The sequence below is a fragment of the Parasteatoda tepidariorum genome, chromosome 6, assembly GCF_043381705.1.
Source record: "Parasteatoda tepidariorum isolate YZ-2023 chromosome 6, CAS_Ptep_4.0, whole genome shotgun sequence".
NCBI classification, from domain to species: Eukaryota; Metazoa; Arthropoda; class Arachnida; order Araneae; family Theridiidae; genus Parasteatoda; species Parasteatoda tepidariorum.
The window spans coordinates 29,406,350-29,428,507 of NC_092209.1; the positions used below are offsets into that span (position 1 = coordinate 29,406,350).

The 22,158-nt window shown below is 28.3% G+C and overlaps 1 protein-coding gene across 3 annotated transcripts in view; it reads left to right on the forward strand.

Moving 5' to 3' along the window:
* Window positions 1-4,145: 4,145 nt before the first annotated feature.
* The window catches only part of LOC107448306 (homeobox protein prospero), a 148,521-nt gene continuing 130,508 nt past the window's right edge, over window positions 4,146-22,158 (forward strand). The window contains exon 1 of one of the 3 annotated variants that reach the window (XM_016063448.2): window positions 4,146-4,469. The gene's annotated coding sequence lies outside the window, so the exon portion shown is untranslated. The remainder of the gene's footprint in view (window positions 4,470-22,158) is intronic. The other 2 variants (XM_016063445.3, XM_016063449.3) reach the window with 2 other exon arrangements.

Below are 22,158 nucleotides of genomic sequence, written 5' to 3' on the forward strand. Positions count from 1 at the left end.
TTTATATATATATATATATTATTTTATTATTATTTGTGTTTATATGCATATACGTATATATATATATAAAAAGCTTAGTTGAAGATGGAAGAACCGGCTAAGTGATTTGTTGAAAAATAGTCCATAAGCAACCCTAGAAAATCCTTTGCTTGGCATTGAATGCTGAAGCGGGCGAGAAAAAAACTATTGAAAAGAATAACTTGAAACAGCAGTTTCCATACATTAGAGGAATTTCTTTTTTTTTTCATGAATTAAAAAAGACAAGAAAAAATAACCCTTAACCCCTTGGGGACGGTTAATTCTGAAAAGCATTCGTACAAAATCAGAATCAAGTTGTAATTAAATAAAAAACGGTAACTTAAATGTAGTCGTTTCTTATTTGACAGACTTACTTTGCTTTTACTTTAATTATTGTTAGATTGATCATACAAGTATATATAATCAATGTTAATTCAAAGTATAACTAAATAGTTTTATTTTGAACAAAGTAATGGTGAATTAAATAAATCAAACAATTATAACTCCGCCCACAAATAAACGGGTAAAGAATTACTTGATTACCAGATTTATCTTTTTACCCTGATTGATACAGTTTTATGGTGGCACATATTTGTGACAGTCGGCCCGAAAGGGTTAAACAGCTTCAACATTCAATTTTCTGATTGGTATTAATTTGTGTTTAGGACACACTGCCCGAGTAAAAAAATAAATTTTTTTCTATAATTAGTTTCTATAATTAATTTTCGTTCAAAATTATAATTTTCTTAATTTGTCGCTCTGAAAATAAATTTTATTTTGTGCAACTTTTTCAGTTTATTGTTGTTGTTACGAGCTTAAAGCTCGGTTTTTTTCTTGTTTTTTTTTTCTGAAATAAAATTAAATAATCAATAAATTGGTCGTGATCAACATCGTAAAATCATGCACAAAATTAGAAAGAGATATGCGAAGATAATCATTCGGCATAATTCTGTTGCTCGAGACTAACTCCTGATAGTCTAAAATTACCATCAGTCAAAAATTACCAATCTCGTACTTATCCCAATCGGTAGGCTGCAAAAAACCTAACTCTCCAGAACTCATAGTAGATATCTTGATATGTATCTTAGAGTATAAATTTAAGCAGCACCTATTAACCAATATCAGTAATACCTATTAGCAAAAAGTTTTCCATTTTTCGAATTATTATTTTTAAATTGCAAATAAGACAATCTTTAAGATGTTTGCGCTCTCTTAAAATAATAAGTGTTGAATCCGGAATGATAAGCGTACTTATATGTTTTACAAAACTAATGGCAGAGTCCTGGTGGCTCAGGGGATAGAGCGCTTGCCTCCCAATGAGGTGACCCGGGTTCGATCCCAGCGATAACTGGTTGATACTAATCCTCACCCGGCTTGCACCGACCACAGTGCTTACGTGAAATATCTTCAGTGGTAGACGGATCATGGTTTAGAGTCCCCTTGTTGTCAGGCTAGCCGTGGGAGGTTCTCGTGGTTTTCCTCTCCATGTAACGTAAATGCTGGTTAGTTCCATCAGAAAGTCTTCCACAAAGGCAAATTTCTCTCAATACTTGATCCAGAAGTTCCCTTGTCTTCTGGAATGGGTACAAAATTACAAGGCTACGAAGTCGAACATTAATAGTCGTAAATCCAAAGTTGGGTCTTCAACGGTTATAAAATAAAATTACTTTATAACTAATATTATAAGTTACATAAATATCAAAATTATTAAAATTTTTGGCGACTCTTGTTGAAGTCTTGTTGTCCCGTGATCCCATTTGGAGTCGCGACCCACAGTTTAAGAAACTCTTATCTAACTAGATAGTTAAGGAGACTTGATGTAACAACGTCTTCTTAAATTTCGACGGTAGTGTTAAGTTTATGGGGAAAATGCAAATTTTTGAAGCAATCAAGCAATCGTTGAAAAATAATGCGGTTTTTTTTAAAACTTTTTATTTAATTAGTTTGAAAAATAAAATTTCTTAGTGTGTTATTTCGATGTGGTATTTTTTTTCTTCATAAAAATCTGCATGACTCAGCGAAGACATATTAAGTCTACATATGAAAGAAACACAAAGATAAATAGTTAAATTTTATGTTGCTCTCTGTTTGCAGAGATAGCCGGGCTGATGTAAATTAAACTTTGGTAGAAACATATTAGAGCTCCATTGGCATCGGGCTAGCCGCGTGAGGTATTTGTGGTTCTTACTTCCATTTTGTGCCAAGGCTACTTAAGAGAATTCTTCTTGAATTTGACTTTGTTCTTGAAACAGGTGTTCTCTTGTCTTCTAGGTTCAAGGTTAAGAAGTTGCATACTCATTATGCGGCTTGGTGCTCATCAGGGGTTTTCAACTTACGTGAACCGGGGGCCGCAATTGAAAACACCAGTCAAATGGCGGGCCGCAACTTTATCAAAATTTTACACAGGACTCTTTTATGTTTAATGGAACATTAAATTTAATTCTGTGATAAATATTTTTTTTGACTTATTGGGAATTATAGCAACAACAAAAAAATTCCCGTGCATCTGAAATTAATTTTTTTTCTCTTTTCCGCTCATGCCATATTCAATTTAAAGAATTTAAATAAAACATGATATTCATTAACCCTTCTGGCTGCGTTTTAAAATTTACAAATGTAAATAATTTCGTCCAAAATGAGTGGTTTTAAAAAGTTAAATTGGAGAAATTCTTCGAGAAAATTTCTGATACGCACATGCAGAATTATATTCACAAAATACAAAAAATAAAAAAGAGCAATATACACGAATATTTTTGTATTTGAATAAATATTTTCTTGGATGCAAAACCTGAGAAAAAATTTCTTTTGCACCTATGATATGTTAAATTTTACAAAAACGAAGATATTAGGTTTTTTTAACGAAAGAAAAGTATTTTAAACCCTTATAGATTTTTTACGAAAATTGTCTGCAAAAAAATGACAACTAATATATTTTAGTTCGCGGGCTACAGAAAAAGGCTTCGCGGGCCGGATGTGGCCCGAGGGTCGCCAGTTGGTAACCACTGTTCTAGATAGAAATTCGTGAAGTGGTATCCTAAATTATGAAAAAATAAAATTGCGCAACTAATCTTGAGCGCGTAGTTTATCACGATAAAAAACGAAAACAAAACTGTTTTACAAACATTTTAATAAATTAAAATGCCTCATTTTTGCATGAAACAACATTAATTGAAAAACTGAAAACAATTTGTATTTCAACAACTATACCTAGTTATTTTTTGTATTAAAATATCTCTCACTCCTCAACATCTTAACTATCTCTCGTTTTCTTACTTGAACTTTCATTAAACTATCTTAATTTATTACAATTAATAATATATATTAAATAACTAATTAATAAATTAAATAATTTAAAAAAATTAATTAAATAATTAAGCAAATAATTAAAAAATAAAATAATTAAATTATTAATAATAAATTAAAAATAAATTACATCTAAAAAAATAAATTAATAATAAATAAATAAAATAAATAACTAATGATTTAAGCTTGAAAAATGGGAGAAATGCATATTTTCTCACAATTTTCTTTTATTTACTTTTTTTTTAATAAATTGTCTTATTTTGAAACTAATATTTTTTTTGACGCAATCTTACATTTTATGCTTCTAATATTATTCCAAATGTAAGATTTCCTTGACACATTTAGAATCATTTTATACCTTATGTGCTTCTGGTTCTTCTTTTATTTACTTTTTTCCAGATAAAATGTGCAACTTCGATCAGTTCCGCGTTGCTGGGATTAAAAAAAAAAAAAAAAAAAAAAAAAAAAAAAAAAAAAAAAAAAAAAAAAAAAANAAAAAAGAAAAAAAAAAAAAAAAAAAAACTAATAATAGAATTTTTTTTTTTGAAAAGCATGGTAACATTTATCTACGAAAAAAAAAAAATTGGGGGGGAGAGAACATCTTAGATCTCAGGGGGGAGAGGGTGATTCTGAAGAACTTTTTTTTTCCCTCAAGATTTCTAATATCCAGCTGCTATCAAGAAGATATGGGTGATACAGGCAAAGGGAGATTTAAGAATTAAATAAAGAAAAGAAACTTTGCCATTTCTTATTTAGGTCAGGATTTTTGAATCCGGCGCCCCCCTCCCCTAACCCTGCGCCGTGACTTTCCGGATAGGAAAAGTAAGAAAGATAGGGGGGGAGCGACGCACGCGCACGGAAGGAGGTGGTCTCCCTTTCCTCCCCATCCCTCCTCCGTTCGGCACACGACGTCCCTTTACCATCCTTCATCAGTTTCTCGTGAGTACGTGCGTCGAAGAGGAACGACTCGACCACCCTTTTTCGAATAAAGCAGCGTGTTTCTGTGTTATCGTCTGCTAAACATTCAACAAGGACTATGTTAGATATATTTTAAGTGATTCTAAGAGAATGGGAACCTTCTAGATGCGTTCTAAGGCGAACTGACGGTATTTGGAAGAGTTTATAGAATCTTGTTTCTTTGTTTACAGGTATGTTGTTTTGATTACAATCCTTTGAATACATTTTCAGATAGGTCTACAATATGCGTCCAGCGGGACGCATGTGTGTTATTTTTCTTTCAATATCGCGGAAACAAGTTTTTTAAGAGTACAAAACTTTACATATTTAATCGGGTAATTAATACTTTTTAAATTATAAATAATCTTATTGTCCTATTTTATTCGAATGTGATATATGACGATTTTTTTTTTGTCTTACACAAAAAAAAAACATGGTTTGTCAATTGTTTTGAGTATTTTTTATTTTATTTTTTACCTTGCAGTATCATGTAACGATGTTTTTCAACAGTATCTTGCAGTTTCATGTAACGATGTATAGTACCATGTTAGTCATGATATCGCCTGTGTTCATGTTATTCTTTCTTATAACAAGTTTCCAGAATGAAAAATTACGAAATAACATGTTATTATAAATTGAAATGTCTTCATCTTTAATGTCAAAAAAAAAATAGTAATAAAATCGGAAAAAGTTTTTCTTTGCTTTTAGAATGTTTTTGAAATCAAGAGTAATTTTTCGAACTTCCTTATTTCCTTAATTGAGATAACGGTTTAGATTTTTATTAAAATATTGGTTCAACAAAAAATAAATAAAGAGGTAAAACATAAAAGGGTGAATATTAATAGAATGATAATGAACTTAATAGGATGAATTGACTAAGTTTAAACTCATTTATGAAAACGATTTGGTTTCAATACTGAAAATGTTTTTAAATATTATTGAAAAACAAATTCTATGAATTATAAAGCTTTGCCATATTTTCTTCTCGATTTGAAATGCAACTGTTCTAGTATTTAGTTAGTAAAATACATCAGTTTATGTAGTTTTCGTCGCTTGCGTCTCAAGGTACAAAACAAGTTCGAAACAGGTGGCTCTCTAAGAAATATATGTATTTTTAAAGTGATTAAAATAAAAATCATACACTGGATAAAAACGGATTTATTTTTACAGTACCTTTTTAATTATTTTATTATTATTTTGTTTTGTGAAACAGTTTTGGAATAGTAAGCACTTTCTTACTTTCTTTTTAGACTTGATTTTGAATAATCCTGTTTTTTTATTCATTTTTTTTTTGTTGGAAATTTTAAAATAAAAAAATGATTTATTTAAATTAGTCTTTTTCTTTCATGTTGAGTTTGAATTATACCATTACTTTTTCCTTCAAGATGTTTTTCTTAATAAGCATGTCTTTAAATTATGAAGCCTAAGTTTGTTTATATTTTCTTTAAATACATTTCAAGTTAAAAAAATTTTGAGGAAATTTATTTGATTAAAAATCCAACATATATACATAGATTTTTTTTAAAACAATGTTAAGTTTTTACTTGGAATCTCCTTTAGTTCTAAATAAAAGCCTCATTCTACATATAGTCCAATGAATTTTCGATTTCATTAATAAATTTTTAGTTCATTTTAAAGCAGTGGATTTCTTTAGTGTTTTTAAATTTCTTAATTATTATTATTTTTTTTTATTTATTTATGAACGTTGTTTCCATTTTTAAAAGTTAATCTTTTTTGAATTCTCCGATTTCACAATCTAATACAGTTTTGGTTTAATTTAGTTAAAAATTGCAATAACTAATCCCAGAACTTAGTTACTTTTATAAAAAGAAATCTCTTTCTTTTAAAAATCTATTCGAATAGCCACCATAATTTGTTTAACAATCTCTTTGATAATCTTAACAAAACTCAAATTTAAATATTTTTTTATTTATTTAATATTTTAATATTTATTTAAAATAAATGATAATTAACTAATATTTTTTTGAAAAGTGTATTCTTACATAAATTTAAATAGAAATGTACAATATTTTATAATTTTTGATTATACAAAAAAAAAAAAAAATTCATATGTAAAACTATCTTACAGGTATTAGAAACAATAAGGAATATCGAACAACAGACATTTTCTTAGAACAATCTTAATATAAATCCCCCCCAAAATATTAATTTAAAACCTATTACGATTTTTTTAATTCTAAAACTGAAACACTTATAAACTCACTACAAAATAATTATCCTGTTTGTGTACTTTAAAGTCTTCCGACATCTGCCATTAACTAATTAACTATTAAACATATAACATAAAAAAACTATTAATTTACCTGGTTGTTTTTAACTTGCTATTTCATACTGGCTGTCTGAACTAACTTTAACAGTTATGTACACAGTTTAGATCTATTCTAATCTTAGATTAAAGAGAAAAAAAATTGAATTTTCTTAAAATTTATGAACGATAATCTTACAGTATTTTCGTCAACGATTCATTTATAGAATTCTAATGGAACTTATCAGATCTGCGCATACAATTGTAGTGAAAATTGTCAGATATATAGATACAAATTTACAATTTATTGATGGAATTATGATGAAAATTATAAAGTTTAAATTTGGTTATTTATTAAATAATTATAGTTACCTCTGTCGTTACTTATCTTGGTGAGTTGATATAATATAAAACAAAAGCGTCAAAACCAACTAAACTGAGCCCAAAACAAGAAATTACACGTATTCTATGTATGCATATCATACAGTTTCTTTAGGTATTTAATGATTATAAGAGACCATGTATTGGCTACTGATTATTCGAGTATGTTGAAGACACGAACATTGGTATTTATAACCGATAAATGTGTCATAACATCGCAATGTATTGCATAAAAATATCGATATTTCACAATATATATCGTGATTTTTAAAGCAAAATTTATTTATATTATTTTCGCCCAGTCAATATTTTCGTTACTCAAACAAACTTTATCAACACTCACAACAAATCGTATTCAATGACTATCATTACGTTATAATATTCGCCATGTTATTTTTCTAATATAAGTTTTTGTCGATATACTTGACGATATTTTTACGATATTTTGACTTACTCGATAATTATAGTTAAAAAATCGCAAAAACTTTGTATTTAATGTGCATTGTTATCATTAATGATGGCGATATTGTGAATGCACCTATTATTTATATACCTTTGTGTATTGTCGATGACAACCTAATTTGGCGCTGTTTTTTACCTGTTGGCGAAATTGGCTTCATGACTCCTATATAATTCATAAGTAATATATAAGTTTGAATTAAATCTGCGAAAATATATCCCTAAAAATGAATTCGCAATCGTCGCCAATAGTTCCTTATCTAGCGCGACCTTTAAAAATCAAATTATACCAAGCCGAATTGACAATTAAAAAGCTTGAAAGCAAAGCAAGGTTACTGAATATCTTGGGGTCGGGGCTGTGGGATTTATGTTTACCCCTCTTAGGAGAATTATCCAATTCGAACTGTTTTTATCGTTATTATTTACAAATCTTTCGTCATAAACGATTTTATGAAAACGAGTTCGTCATAAACGACTTATTTTTTCATCATTTAGAATAAATTTGTGGAATTGTAAAAATCCAATTAAATATCGTTTGACTGTGTGACCCTTTTCGAAACAGGTGGTGTTTTAAATGAAAGATTTATGCGTCTGAATGTATGCAGTAAATTTTATTTTGGTACAAAACCGAAAGAAGATAATGCTATGTTTTGGACAGGGATGCTAGAACAAAAAGAAAGAGGCAGGAAAAACATCTGTCAATTATTTGACATCAGGTATCATTTAGCCCTCACCCCCACTCCAACGTTGTTATTTTCTTTGTATTAAAAGTGATAACTCTGAAAAATTACAGTTAAAAGTAATTTATTTAAAAAAATTCATTACGATTTTTAAAATTAATATTAATTATAATTTTATAATTTTTGACGACATTTTGTCTCTTTAATATGCTTGTTGGCCATCATAGAATGACGTCTGATACATATTCAGTAAAGCCTGTGTAACTCGACTACTTAAAGAATTACTTACTACTTATATTGCTTCTTACTATTACTACGTACTTACTATTACTACTTATGAATTACTTTCGTGGTCAACTTAGACAGGTGATCAACCTAACAAATAGTTCAGTCACTGTTTTTTATTTTTATTATTATTATTATTATCATTTCCTATAAGTTTCTGATATATATATATATATATCATGTTATAATGGTCAAGAAAAAGATAAATGTGTTTATATATTCTTAAAATGACTTTAAAATTTTATTTATTAAGTTCCCATTTTTTTGCTATAGTTCAGGTTAAAGGCAACAAAAAAAAGAAGTTTACGTATTTTATTAGTTGTTTATGTATTTTATTGTAAACGTAATATATTTTTGTTTTGTGTGCCTGGCAACTTCGATGCATAACTAGTTTGTTTGTGTTCTGCGTGGCTTCGTACCCATCTTTGTGTTAAGTAAGAAATATATAATGAAGGAATCGAAATTTTCGCTTAAGAATCTTTGTGAAAGAATATAGAATGTGTCATTGAAGAGAATTGATACTTCACGGGTTTAGCTTATTCAAAATAAAATGGAAAGAGCAGTTGCTAGCGTAAACAAATCCTACGTTTCAACCAATCAGGATCGAGGTACTACTACGTCACTTGCAGGTATCCCATTACAGTTTAATTAATAACTAGTAATTAGAACTCTAATTAATTATTAACTCAAATGTTCGTATTAACTCTTATTAACGATTTTGTTGTGATATTACATCTTATTAATGATTAGTTTTCTAATGTCTAGTTGTTATTAACTCTACCAAATGATCAGTCCTCTAATTATAATTATTTACTTCATCGAAACTTATTGGCTGAGTTTGGTTTAAGCGGAATCCCATTTCTAATAGCCTTTCAGAAATGTTTAGTGTGTCCAGTAGACGTTCGGAAACTATCTCTGGTTTCATTCAATCAGTGATTTTGTAACAACATTCCAGTTTATTTTCTGTGTTTCTTTGAAATTGCTTACACTCGTAAATTAAGTGTTAAATTTCTTGTCCTCTGCTTCAGATCGACAAATAGGTGTTGCAAAATGCTCGCATATTTTAATTGAAACCGACACCTTATATTTCACCATGTGGTGACAACGCAGAAGCGTCAAGTTCTCTCTATCTTCCTGGCCATAAATTAAGAGATGTAATAATAGTTAAATTGAGATCAAATATGTTGTGAGGATGCATTTGTTTATGCATGGCTTCTAAATATTAGTTCTCGAATTTCGTCTGCAATGAAATTAGACAAAGTGATTGGCAATTTTCATTGGAAGCGAGTTAAAAAAAAAAAAAAATTATCGTCGCATTGAAACAAATTCTATATTCTATGTTTAAGGAAAGATTTACATTGATACGATACACGGAAATGGATACTTCATTTTTAAAAAATATTAAATCTAGTTTCGAAAGTAAATGTTCTATTTCTGATAAGTTAAAAGTTCATTTTATAGTTTTTTTCTAAAAAAATTCTTCTCACTTAATCAGAAATATGGCTTCAGTGTTACTGAACCATGATACCGTTTCGCTGATTAATAGAATAGTGCAAATTTGCTGCAACCATAATAAAAATTTGAGACATTTCCGATCAATTTGAACCTTAGCATAGTTTATTCAAATTTAACATACAAGTATTGAATCAAACCGCACTTTCGTTCAAGTTGAAACATATTTTCATGCAATCCGGTTTAAGATGTCTGATAATACGTTTCAATTTAACACCATACGAAAGTTAAATTAAATTCAAAGGATTAAATGGAACCATATTTGCTTTAAGTTGAACCACAGTTTCGTGTTGTAAAGTTTAAGAAGTAAGACAATACGTTTCAATTTACTACCATACGAAAGTTAAAATAAATTCAAAGGATTAAATTGAACCATATTTTCTTTAAGTTGAACCATAGTTTCGTGTTGTAAAGTTTAAGAAGTAAGACAATACGTTTCAATTTACTACCATACGAAAGTTAAAATAAATTCAAAGGATTAAAGGGAACCATATTTGCTTTAAGTTCAACCGTAGTTTCGTGTTGTAAAGTTTTAAAAAGTAAGACAATACGTTGCAATTTAACACAGTATTAAAGTTACGTTAAATTAAAAGGAATAAATTGAACGATATTTCTCTTTAAGTTGAACCATAGTTTCGTGTAATCAAGTTTAAGAAGTCCGATAATGCATTTAATTTAACATCGCATAGAGGTTTAATTTTATTCAAAAGATTCAATTGTGTGGTATCTTCGTTCAAGTTGAACCATGGTTTCGTATATTCAAGTTTAAGAAGTCTTATGATATGTTTCAATTTATCACCATATAAAGGTTTAATTGAATTAAAAAGATTCAATTGAGACGTATTTCCGTTTAAGTTGAACCTTAGTGTCCTTAAATCAAGTTTAAGAAGTCAGATAATTTGCTTTATTTTAATATCATAGCAAAGTTGCAAAAGAAATGAACGATGTTTGAAATTTTGCTTCAGCTCTTTCAAAAATTTCTATCGGTGTAAGAAATTTTTGTACAACTAATACTTTTAATACTAAGAATAGAAATACTTCGCCCTGTAATTTCTAATTGCTGTCAACCCCCACACCCTATATTCTATAGTAATATAGCCATCGTAATATTCTATAGTAGTATGGCGTTTTATAAATAAATAAAAACTGCCGAAAATAAAATATTATAGCATGACACAAATATATATAAAGATTATTCTTATCCGATTTTTAAAAAAAGTCGAATATTTAAAATTTAATTTCTCAGGAAAATATTTTAACTGATTTCGTTCAACTTTGGTATTTTACTATTTAAAATTACTCTTTTTAAAATAATACAAAAACTTCTGTACATTTCAAAATGTCTTACTATTGTTAAATAAAATAATAAAAAATCATAAATAATAATTTAAAATTATATTTCGCACCAAATACTCTTTAGATAAACTAATTTAATAACTGTATGTAATAAGCCTAATGCCGAGAATTAGCCTTAACAGCAAAATGTTAGTTTCTACGATTTTCTAAGAATCTTTTTATGTAATGAAGGAAAAGACAAATTATTGTGTGGTTTCGGGAACTTTTTTTTTCCTACTTTACGCAATATTCTGTGATTTAATTTGTTATTTTAAATATTGCCTAAAACATCTTTGTGAATTAGGTTTTCTCCTTTTCATCATTTGAGTTAAGTATTACATTTTCTCAGAAAAGTAAAGTTTATTTATTGTAGAAAATCTGACGATTCAACTTTTGAATACTGGCTTCGAAAGAAGATTAATTTTTTTTCGCTCTTTTCTTCTGATTTACTGGGATGAATTCTTGAAAATACGTGGTATTCTTTGATGAATTAGTAACATAAGAATAAATAAATTAATCTTTTAGAAATAGTGTTAGCAGTTTCGTCTTTAGATGAATTTATAACCAATACTTTTCCTACTTCATGCTTATGAAGCTTTTTGTTCTTTTTAATTCGACTGTTTACTATGGCGATATGGTACGTAATTTTTACAAAAAGCGTTTTTTTTTTCCTTCAATAAATTATTTTTATTAATTTTTTTAACACTTTGGCGAAATACAAAACAAATATTAACTTTATATAGATTTTCTTTTGTATTTGAACTCCTTTTTTAAAACCAATTTTCAATACTATATTATTATTTTTTAACACATTTTCGATACCATATTTGTACTCTTTTAAGTTCATTTTCGATACCATATTTATACTCTTTTAAGCACATTTTCAATACCATATTTGTTCTCTTTTAAGCACATTTTCAATACCATATTTGTATTTTTTAAGCACATTTTCAATACCATATTTGAACTTTTACTAACACATTTTACATCATATTTGCACTCTTTTTAACGCATTTTCAATATCATATTTGAACTCTTAAATCATTTTCTGCTCCATATTTAAACTCTTTGCATTTCGGTCTTAAACTCAAAGTGTGTAGGAAGCTTGTAAAAATGATTTTTTTTTCGACTTCAAATGTTTTTTAATTTTTCCGTTTTTTTTTTTTTAAGAATAACCTTTTTTTAAAAGAATATTTCATAAACGGTGACATCGTTTGCAATCAACTCCGGACGAAGTTGTAATCAAAACGAATTAAATGGTTAAGATTGTTTAATTACTTATTAATTTATTTGAATGAAACAAAGTTTAGTAAATAAAATTGTAATAATAAGTTTTTAACAGAAACTTCATTTAATCTTAGATTTCGATAACTTAGTTGTCTTAGAAATGTGCAGATTTTTTTAGATTTTTTTTTCCAACTTAAGCAAAACACTTACGAGCAGGATATTTTTTAGTACTTTTCCCGTTGATTTCTTGTGATTTAATATTAATATATAAAAATAATATTATCAAAAATGTATATAAGGTACTATAAGGTGGTGACTCAAATAAATAGGCTCTTTTTTATTTAGAAAAGATAAAGTTAAAATGTAGTAAGGTTTTTGATGAATTCTTACAGTAAAATTTGTTTTCAACAGGTTCAAGACATTTTTGTCCCAATGTTTTTACTTTGAAATTTTGTAATAAACATTAAACTGAAAAAAAATTTTTTATGAAATTTAAGAAAAAGTAAAAAAGTAAATAAAATTTTAAGAATCCTCATTAAAATTCGTTTTTTAACATAGGAATTAGCTAGGAATCGAATTTGGCAACTATCGTTTGCTCGGTTTTATAAGAAAAAATATGAAAACGATACCTCAAAACAGTATTGGGGAAGGATTTAATTAAAATTCTGTGATATTGCTGTAAACAAATATTTTTTTGCATTAAATATCTCTAAACCGCGATAAGTAGATCATTAGTAGTAGACTACTTATCATTGTCTAAAAATGAATAAGATTTGGTACTCATTGTTTCTTGCTGACAGGTACGACGCACTATAAGTTTATTAGAACATTTTTTTGCCATTTTATATCTCACAAATTATGTGTACGCAATAATATTCATTTTTAAACATCTATGTTTAAACGATTATTTTGTCTTGAAATAAATAAATCTTCTTCTATTCTTTTTTATATTAGAATAATTTTATAAAAAAGAAATTATAAAATCAAGATATCATTTTGCGTTTTTGATCCAGTTATTTACATCAAAATATTGCATTAAATATAAGTTCAGGAATCAAAGCTGAAGAAGTATTTTATAACAATTTTATATTTAAATAATTTTAACTAAATAGTGTTTAAGTGTTAGGAAAATTTAAAATTTTATAATTAGTTTAACTAAAATTAATGTGGCAATTTCGGTTAACATTCATATACTTTGGAAAATATTTTATAATGGTGTAAATATTTAGCTCTTGAACAATTATTTCCTCTTGAAACAGATCTCTAATTTAGTCAAAACCAAATTTATTAAAGATCGAAATTAAAAGTAATTTATTAACAATTTTGAAATGTCTGTGTTAACAAATTATTTTAAATACAAATGCTTCAATTTTCAACTTATTATTTGTACAATTAGATTAACGTTTTAAAAAAAAATTTGACTGTCAAATTCAGTCTTCTAATTTTTAGGATAGTTAAAAATTAAATAGAATGAAAGAAACTTGATATCGTGGGTTTCCAGTTAATTAAATATGTTCATTTGAAGGCAGGTGATAGCTTCATTTCAGTTCAGTTTTTGTACAAATATTTAAAAAAAGAAAACGATAAATAATTTTTTTTTCAGATTTCCTGATTGACGAATTCCATCCTCTAAATTTTACAATGGTTAAAATTCATTAGAACTAAAAAAGTTTGATTTTTAATGGTTTCGAATTAACTAAGTAGATTTTTTAAAAGACAGATTTCATTTATTCATTTGATGGCTTCATTTCCCTTCATTTCTTAACACTAGTTTAAAAAAAGAAGAAAGAAAACGATAAATAATCTCCGCTGTGTAAAGGTTGGTTAGTTCTGAAAGAAACTCGTCGCCATTCTGTTGTCTTTGTTACATTATCTTAAGAACTTTCGATCTGGCAAGGAACAAAAAAATTCGAAATTCCAAGATCCTTCTAATCATAAGGCGTAATAGATAACGAACATATAAATACTGTTTTTGTTTCGTGTATAATTGTTTATATAGAAGGGCGGATTTCTTTTGTTTTATTTTTTTTTATCTTTATATTGAAAAATAAGACTTTGGCGTCCCTCTCTGCGACAAGGTAAAGTTTTTTCACCGCCAACAGTTTGTTCGTAAGACATCTGCCGCAGAACGTTTCCTCTCTGCGTAGCTTCCGTATAGTTTTTTTCGTTTTTTCTTTTGCAAAAGTTTTATTTTTTATTTCGCAATGCTGCTTTAGAAACGAGAGGCACACGCGTACGAGTTAACTTTTGTTCATTTTTTAAAAAAATTTCATTTATTGATTTATTTTGGTTTTGATCAGCGATTCTTGGATGCTAAATTTAAACAGATTTTTTGAAACAATGCTCTTGAGAATTCCGAAATGGTCATTAAGCAAAAATAATTTTAACAATGTTGTTTTTTTATTTTTGAAAAAAAAAAATATTTTTATCTTAATAATAGTTAATTGTTTTTTAAAGATTGCACATTAATATAAGCTTTAAAAGATTTTAGACAATAAAATTCTACGCAAAATAGTTTTGTACATAATACAATATGGAAATTTCTAAAAAAAAAAAAAGAACCAATATTATAAACATTAGAACTGAAATATTTAAAATGTATTTGTAATAAAATCGATAAAAATTGAAATGGTTTTATTCAAATGTTCAGTCTAGAGAATGATCTCTTTTTGTTTAAAGTTTTGTTCAATATTAAACTAAAATTTATTTAATAAATATATTAATGTAATACTATGTATATATGTATTATGTCGATATATGATGTGTATTTATGTATATTATACATACGTGTACTGTGCATTATAATGAACAACGCAAAAAAAGAAAAACCCTGAATAACTTTTTATTTAATGATCGGATCTTCGCGTACTAGGACTCAAATTTAATGATTCAAAGGGAGGACCTCTGATATGGTATTTAATCTGTGCAGACGATATCAGACACAAAAACATACTTTCTCTGAGTAAACACGACTTTCTTTTTTTCCCCGTTGTTTTTAGAGGGATTTGGATTTCTTACTCAAAATATAGGGTACAGCCGAAATCTGGGAAATTAGTTAGGAGAGCGGTTTTGGGACTCAATAATGTTAAATTTAACTTTTTGCGTATTTCACTTTTTCTTGCAAACTTTTTTAGTTAATTTATGTAAAATTTAAAAATTTTACGCATAATTATGAAATTGTTTATTCAAAGATAATTAAATCCATGCAAAAATTAGTTTTTATTAATCATTTATTTATTTTTTTATTTTATTTAATAATAGTAAAAAAAATTGAAATGTTAGGTCTGCAATTTTTTTCATCAGTACATTTTTACAGGTGGTGATTTGTATTCGCTTTAAAGCTAATTGCACTTCAAAATATTTATTCTAAGATGACAGCAATTATGGAATTGGTTAAAAAAATTTTGACATCAAATTTTCATAATTAAGTAAAAATAATTTTTTTTAAATTTGAGTGACACTTTGGATAGGTAAATAAAAAAATGTCTATGGAATTGTCTAATTTTTCTGACAGATGGCCCCCGGTATTTGTTCTCTTTCGTTTTTACCAGAAAAAGTTAACAGTAGTTTTCATGAGTGTAGAATCCATTTTGCGTGTATCTGTATTATGCCTAAATGATTACACGAAACAAATAGGAGTCAAACGGAAATCCTAGAAAAAAAAAGGTAAAAGTTAACATTCGTCACCTTTTGGTAGTGAAGAATGGTTGCTAGGCAACGCTGTAGCCAAACTTCTCCATGGAACGGAATTTCTCCTTGTTTCATTGGAGGATCATCTTGACGTCATCCATTCTGGGGGAAAAAAACCAAAACCGTAACTTTTCCTCTACCTATCTTTTACCCCTTCGAGATGCCAATACCGGAAGTGTTGAACATAAATCACATTGCTTATAAGTTGTTCTCAATACTTTGCCTTTTCTCTGGGGCTGTTAACTAACAGTCGAATGTTTTATTCTTTTAGACAAAATTATTCTCTTTAGAAGAAAAAAATCAACAGTTTCCATCATGTTTTATTAGAGATTTTGTCATTAAGTTGCAATAAATAAATCAAAAATTTAAAGAATGTTAATCTTTATCACCAAGCATTATTTTCAATGAAATCTAATCGAATAGTCAAATTCGTATATTGCGTACCCCGATTAAACGAGAAAAATTCGAATAAATGTTTGATTTAGTGCTAAAATGTTTAAATGAATCTTTGATGTTACGAACATAACTTTCTTCTAAACTTTATGAAAATTATTTTATTGAAGATATCGGAAGTAAATTATATGATTGTACGAGAATTTCATTTATTCCGAAAAGATATAAAAGCACTTCTTTGGTGTAATTTGATCGAAAATTGAGTAGATATAAAAATGAAGAGAGACAACGTGAGCGTTGCTATGCAAATCATTAAATAAACTCTGTACCTACGATTGTGTTAGCGTACAGATTCCTAGCTAAATGTTCGTAAAACGTAGAATGTAAACAATAAAACCACAGCTATTCGCATTCGTAAAGATGGAGTTTAACAGAGAAATTGCAAACTTTTCTAGATTCAGTCGGTGTTATAATCTTATAACATATGTTACGCCTTGTGTGTTATCCGCCAAATCATGGCCAGTCAATAAAAATAAATAACTAAATAAACGTTATTTTATCTAATGTCAACAGAAAGTATGAAAAAGTAAGCAGTTTTTAAATATTTTCTAGTTTATTTTTGTGTATAACACATTTTTTTTCTAATAATAATAATAATTTCGTTGAACTCTGGTTTAACGAGCAACTTGATTTAAAGAGCAGATAGCTTTAGTCCTAGTTTAAGGACATAACTTAGAATGTAGACTTGTAGAGATTCATCTATGGAAAAGGCGATTTTTCTTTAATAAAAGAGTTTAGTTTAAGAACCCCGTTTAGAGCTATTGAGACATTTTTTCTTCCACATCGAAATAACACACTACGAGATTTTATTTTTCAAATTAATTAAATAAAATAAAAGAAAAAACGCTTTTTTTTCAACAATTGCTTGGTTGCTTTAAAAATTCTTATTTTCCCCTTAAACTTAACACTACCGGCGAAATTCAAGAAGGTGTTATTACATCAAGTCTAACTATCTAGATTAGAGTTTCTTAAACTGTGGGTCGCGACTCCAAATGGGGTCACGGGATCTGCAACAAGAGTCGCCAAAAATTTTAATAATTTTAATATTACTATACTATAATAATAACCAAGTAACTTACTATAATAATAACCAAGTAACTTACTATAATAATAACCAAGTAATTTTATTTTATAACCGTCGTTTAATAAACGGCCGTCCCATTATAATAATTAGTTAAAGAAATATCGAAATCGCCCAATTTTTGGTGACTTTAGCTGCAGGTTCCTCGATCCCGATTAGGGTCGCTGCCCACAGTTTAAGAAACTCTGATCGAGACAATGAAATCAAATAAATAAAAATTTTGAAGTATGGCACTTTTCATTTAAAATTCTTAAGACTAAGATGCATTATTTAAATATTTCAGGAAATTGATCTACAATATAGTCACAAAGTTTTTTTTTATTTATTTTATGTGCGTTGACTTGATATCTTATTTTCCTTGTCTAAAGGAAATTTCCTTTTTCCGAGTGATATGTCAAAAAATTTATATTTTGCTAAATAATTATTAAGTGATGTCTTGTCATTTACAAGGAATTTTTATGTTCTTACAACGATTACAATTTAGCAACTGAAACTATCCACTTCTCCGGAATTGATAAGTGATAAGTCATCTTAAAAAATTACAATATTAAATAACTATTATTAAATGATAAGATTCATCGTTCTCCTACATCGTTTTTTTAAAAAGTTTTTGCAAACATGCATATTTAAAGTAAACAAGTTTTAATAATGAGTTAGTCCAACTGTTATAAGGTATCTCGTCTTAAGTAATTTTCTACCTCTGATAAGTGATAAGACATCTTGCCTCAAAAATGTTTTCCTCTAGATAGTATCCTTTTATATATTTGTCATTTAAAATTACCTTCTTTAAAATGTTGTTAGAATTTGTTTACCTTACAATTCAAAGTTGTTTCGAATATTAACAAATAAATTTATCAAAAAAATGATAAATAATTATAAAAATATGTGCATAGAATCATTTTTGGATAAACAACTTTTATATTTGCGCGCAAAAAGTTTTCGATTCGATTAAAAAAAAATTGAGACATAGCAAAAGATTAAATAAAAATTGAGGGGTTCCAAATATTTGAGTACACTTCTGATCAAACTATAAGACCATATTTTCCAGATTGCGACCCCCCACCCATATTTCGAGATTTAAGAATCCAAATACGTCGAAAAAAAAGGTATGTTTTGGCGAAATTACACTTTTGCCTTGATTTCGTTCAATTTCGTCTGCACAAATCAATTAACATATTTGAAGTCATCCCAGTCGTGAGCCATTAAGTTTGAGTCCTAAAAAACCAATCATTAGATCAAAAGTTATTCAGAGAGTTCACTTTTTATTTTATTTTGCAGCACTGTCCAATTAGAATAAACATGCTTTAAAAGATTTAATTTTAATTCAAGTTTTATTTTTTTCTTAAAAATATTAGCAAGTCATTGTCACCATTGTACACCACAAATTGTCTGTGAAAGTAAGAATAACCCTAAAGTTCTTAAAAAAATAAACGAAATAAACTATAAACAAAAGCGTTAAATTTTTATGAATAAAAAATAGTAATTTAAGTAATAATAGTCAATTTTATGAATAAAAATTGTCATGCGAAAATAGTCATTTCTGCCGTTCCTAAGAAACTTTTATACGGTTTCAATTTCTATGCATCTGAATAAATGCCACTGTTGTTATTATCTTAACTGGGAATCCATTAAAATTTTCATCCGTTCAGTGATTAAAAGGCTTTATCAGTGCATTAGACTTTCAAGAACTAGTTGAGGGCTTCATCATCCCATACACATTGTTCTTTGTTAAATTAAAAGATGTCCAGAGGGGTCAGTGTTGGCGAAAGAGTTGCATTCGAAGTGAACAGAAGATCATTAGAGGTGCGCCAAATGATCACGGGACTTTCTTCTTGCGCCAAAATCAGGCCAATTCCCTCCTTCAACAGGTACATATCATTAACAGTGTGCTAATGAGAGCCCATCTCTCCAGAACAGAGGCGAGATTTTAATGGTCACTCTTCGGCTAGTTTTGAAAACTCTGCCTTGCCGGACTCCTGGAGGATGCCAATTACCATGCACTCATGACTTTCCAGAGTCCGGCCAACACGTTCTCCCGCCGGACATTCATTGAATTGAGTGGACGCATAGCTGGACTCACAACTAATAAAAGATGAATGAGGGAACTGCAGTTCAAAAGGATGTCCATAATTTTCGTCCCTCATTTAAGACTTTTGAATGTTGCCTGGGGATCTCTGCGCAATTAGTTCCTTTAGGTACTCTTCACTATCGGCTCATGACTATTCATGGGATCCGGGCTGAACAGTCCTTCAAAAATAGTTAAGATAAATGTTCCACTCACTACAGTTATTATTGCTGTTTCTCACATCGTGAAAGATAGAATTATAATAGTAACCCTTTTTTGTAAATTATTTATCTGGTAAAGGATTCGGTAGAACGCTGCTTCATACTGGCGTCGAAGTTTGAATTTAACGCAGTTAAACTTTTAAACTTAGTTTATTCCGTTGAACATTTTTCTTAACCACAGTTCCGATTGATGTAAAGTAAGTCAAAAAATTACCACGCGAGCCAATTAATCATTTGGTTATGGATAAATACAAAATTATAGACATTTGGAAAACAATTGATTAACGATAGAATTTTAATTGTAACACTTTTTTGTAAATTATTTTTCTCGTAAAGGACTAGATAGAACGTCTGATGTTGCTGCGTCATACTTGCCTCGAAGTTTAAATTTAACGCAGTTAAGCTTTTTTAAACTTAGTTTATTCCGTTGAACATTTTTTTTTAACCGCAGCTACGATCGATGTAAAGTAAGCTGAAAATTTACACACGCGAGTCAATTAATCGTTCGGTTATGGATGAATACACAATAATTGACAATTAGAAAACGATTGATTTAGGGTTGAAATGCATCTGCGGTAAAGAAACAAATGGTATAAATTACTATTGATATTTAAGACTTTTTTCATATAAAATTTAGCTAAAGTTGCCAAAACATAATGAATAAGTTAATAAAATAACAAGAATTACGAATAAATAAATAAAAGAACATAAGTATACTTTAAACTAATATTATGCAAAAACATTAAAAATACGCACTGCTAAAAATAAAAAGAAAAAACTAAGTCTGAGAAACAATTAACTACAGGAAGTTCCAAAAGTTATCGTCTGCTTTTTTATTTTCTTTATTTTATCTTGTGCTGTTTAAAAAAAAATATGCTTAACTGCGTTGAATGGGAAATCTGACGCAAGTGGGATGTAGTAAAACGTTTTATGCCTAAAAACAATTTGGAGAGCATAGACTTTAATTAAATTACATACTTAACTTTTTAGAAATATATAAAAAAAATTATGTTACATGATCTCTTTTAATTCTTATGAGAACCTTACGAATTAAATTCTACGGTGTAAAAAATTCCGGATCAAATTCCGATACGAAGTACCGGCACTTCAAGTGAACCATCCGTAAAATCCATTATACTGTAAAATTATTGTTACCGTAAACTAGTATACTATAATTGTTACAGTAATATTTATTTAATGAGAGTGATTCAGTAATTTTACGGTAATTATTTCTGTAAAAATTACGGTATATTAGATTTTTGTTCCATAACATGTTCCGGTAAAAATGGATTTTACGGTAAGTATTTTTTACCGTAATTTATTCTGGAAATTTCTAGAGTACAAAGTATTTTCAATAATAGGTATATAATTAAAGAAATAATTGTATTAAAAAACATGAATAAACGCGCTTATAACGAGTAAGATTTTAAGTTGCGAATATCTGCTTAAAATTATTTTTTCATCTATTATTTTGTTTATTTATTGTTTTGTTGTTAATTGAGGTCGAGCAAAAATTCTCGGTAAACTAATTGAAACTTGCAACAATAAATCAAAGTAGAATAGGGGATAAAAATGCGTGTATGTTAGCCGACTAATAAGACAACTTATCTCTAAGTTTCCATCTAACTATTGGTGTTTCAAAGTAATTTTAAACTTTGACAAGCCAATTAAAGACAGGCGCCAGGGTGGATCTATAACACCTGTTTGGCGCATTTTATATTTGGGGTTTAAAAAAAAAAGTTATTAATTAAGACAAAAGGAAAAAACTCTACAGTTTCACCTCCATTTCAATTAGAATTTTTAATTAAGAAAATTCGATCTTTTAATTGGCCAATTTGAGGTTCTTTTTTAATGAATGTGTCTTCTCTCAACTTTTTGCGCTGAATTAGGCGAATGAAATTAGAAAGAAGAAAGAAGAAGCAAAAAAAAAAAAAAAGGAGTTACTGCCCGTACTTCTATGAAGGAAGTTTTGTGAAATAAAGATGCTGGTTGCAGGGTCGTGGTTTTATGATGTTGGCGTTATAATTAAGGCGAGCTGGCTGGTATTGGCATCAAACTAAGTCTATGCATGAATAGTAATTAATTATGCTTATGGAGTACCGCGTTTATTGGTAAATTAACACGGGCATAATCTAGCTTGAAATAGTGTATTAGCGCAGCCAAGTAGAAAGCTTGAGTACGGTCACAGTTTAGAAAAGTTTTATCTAAAAGAGGAGAAAAGGATC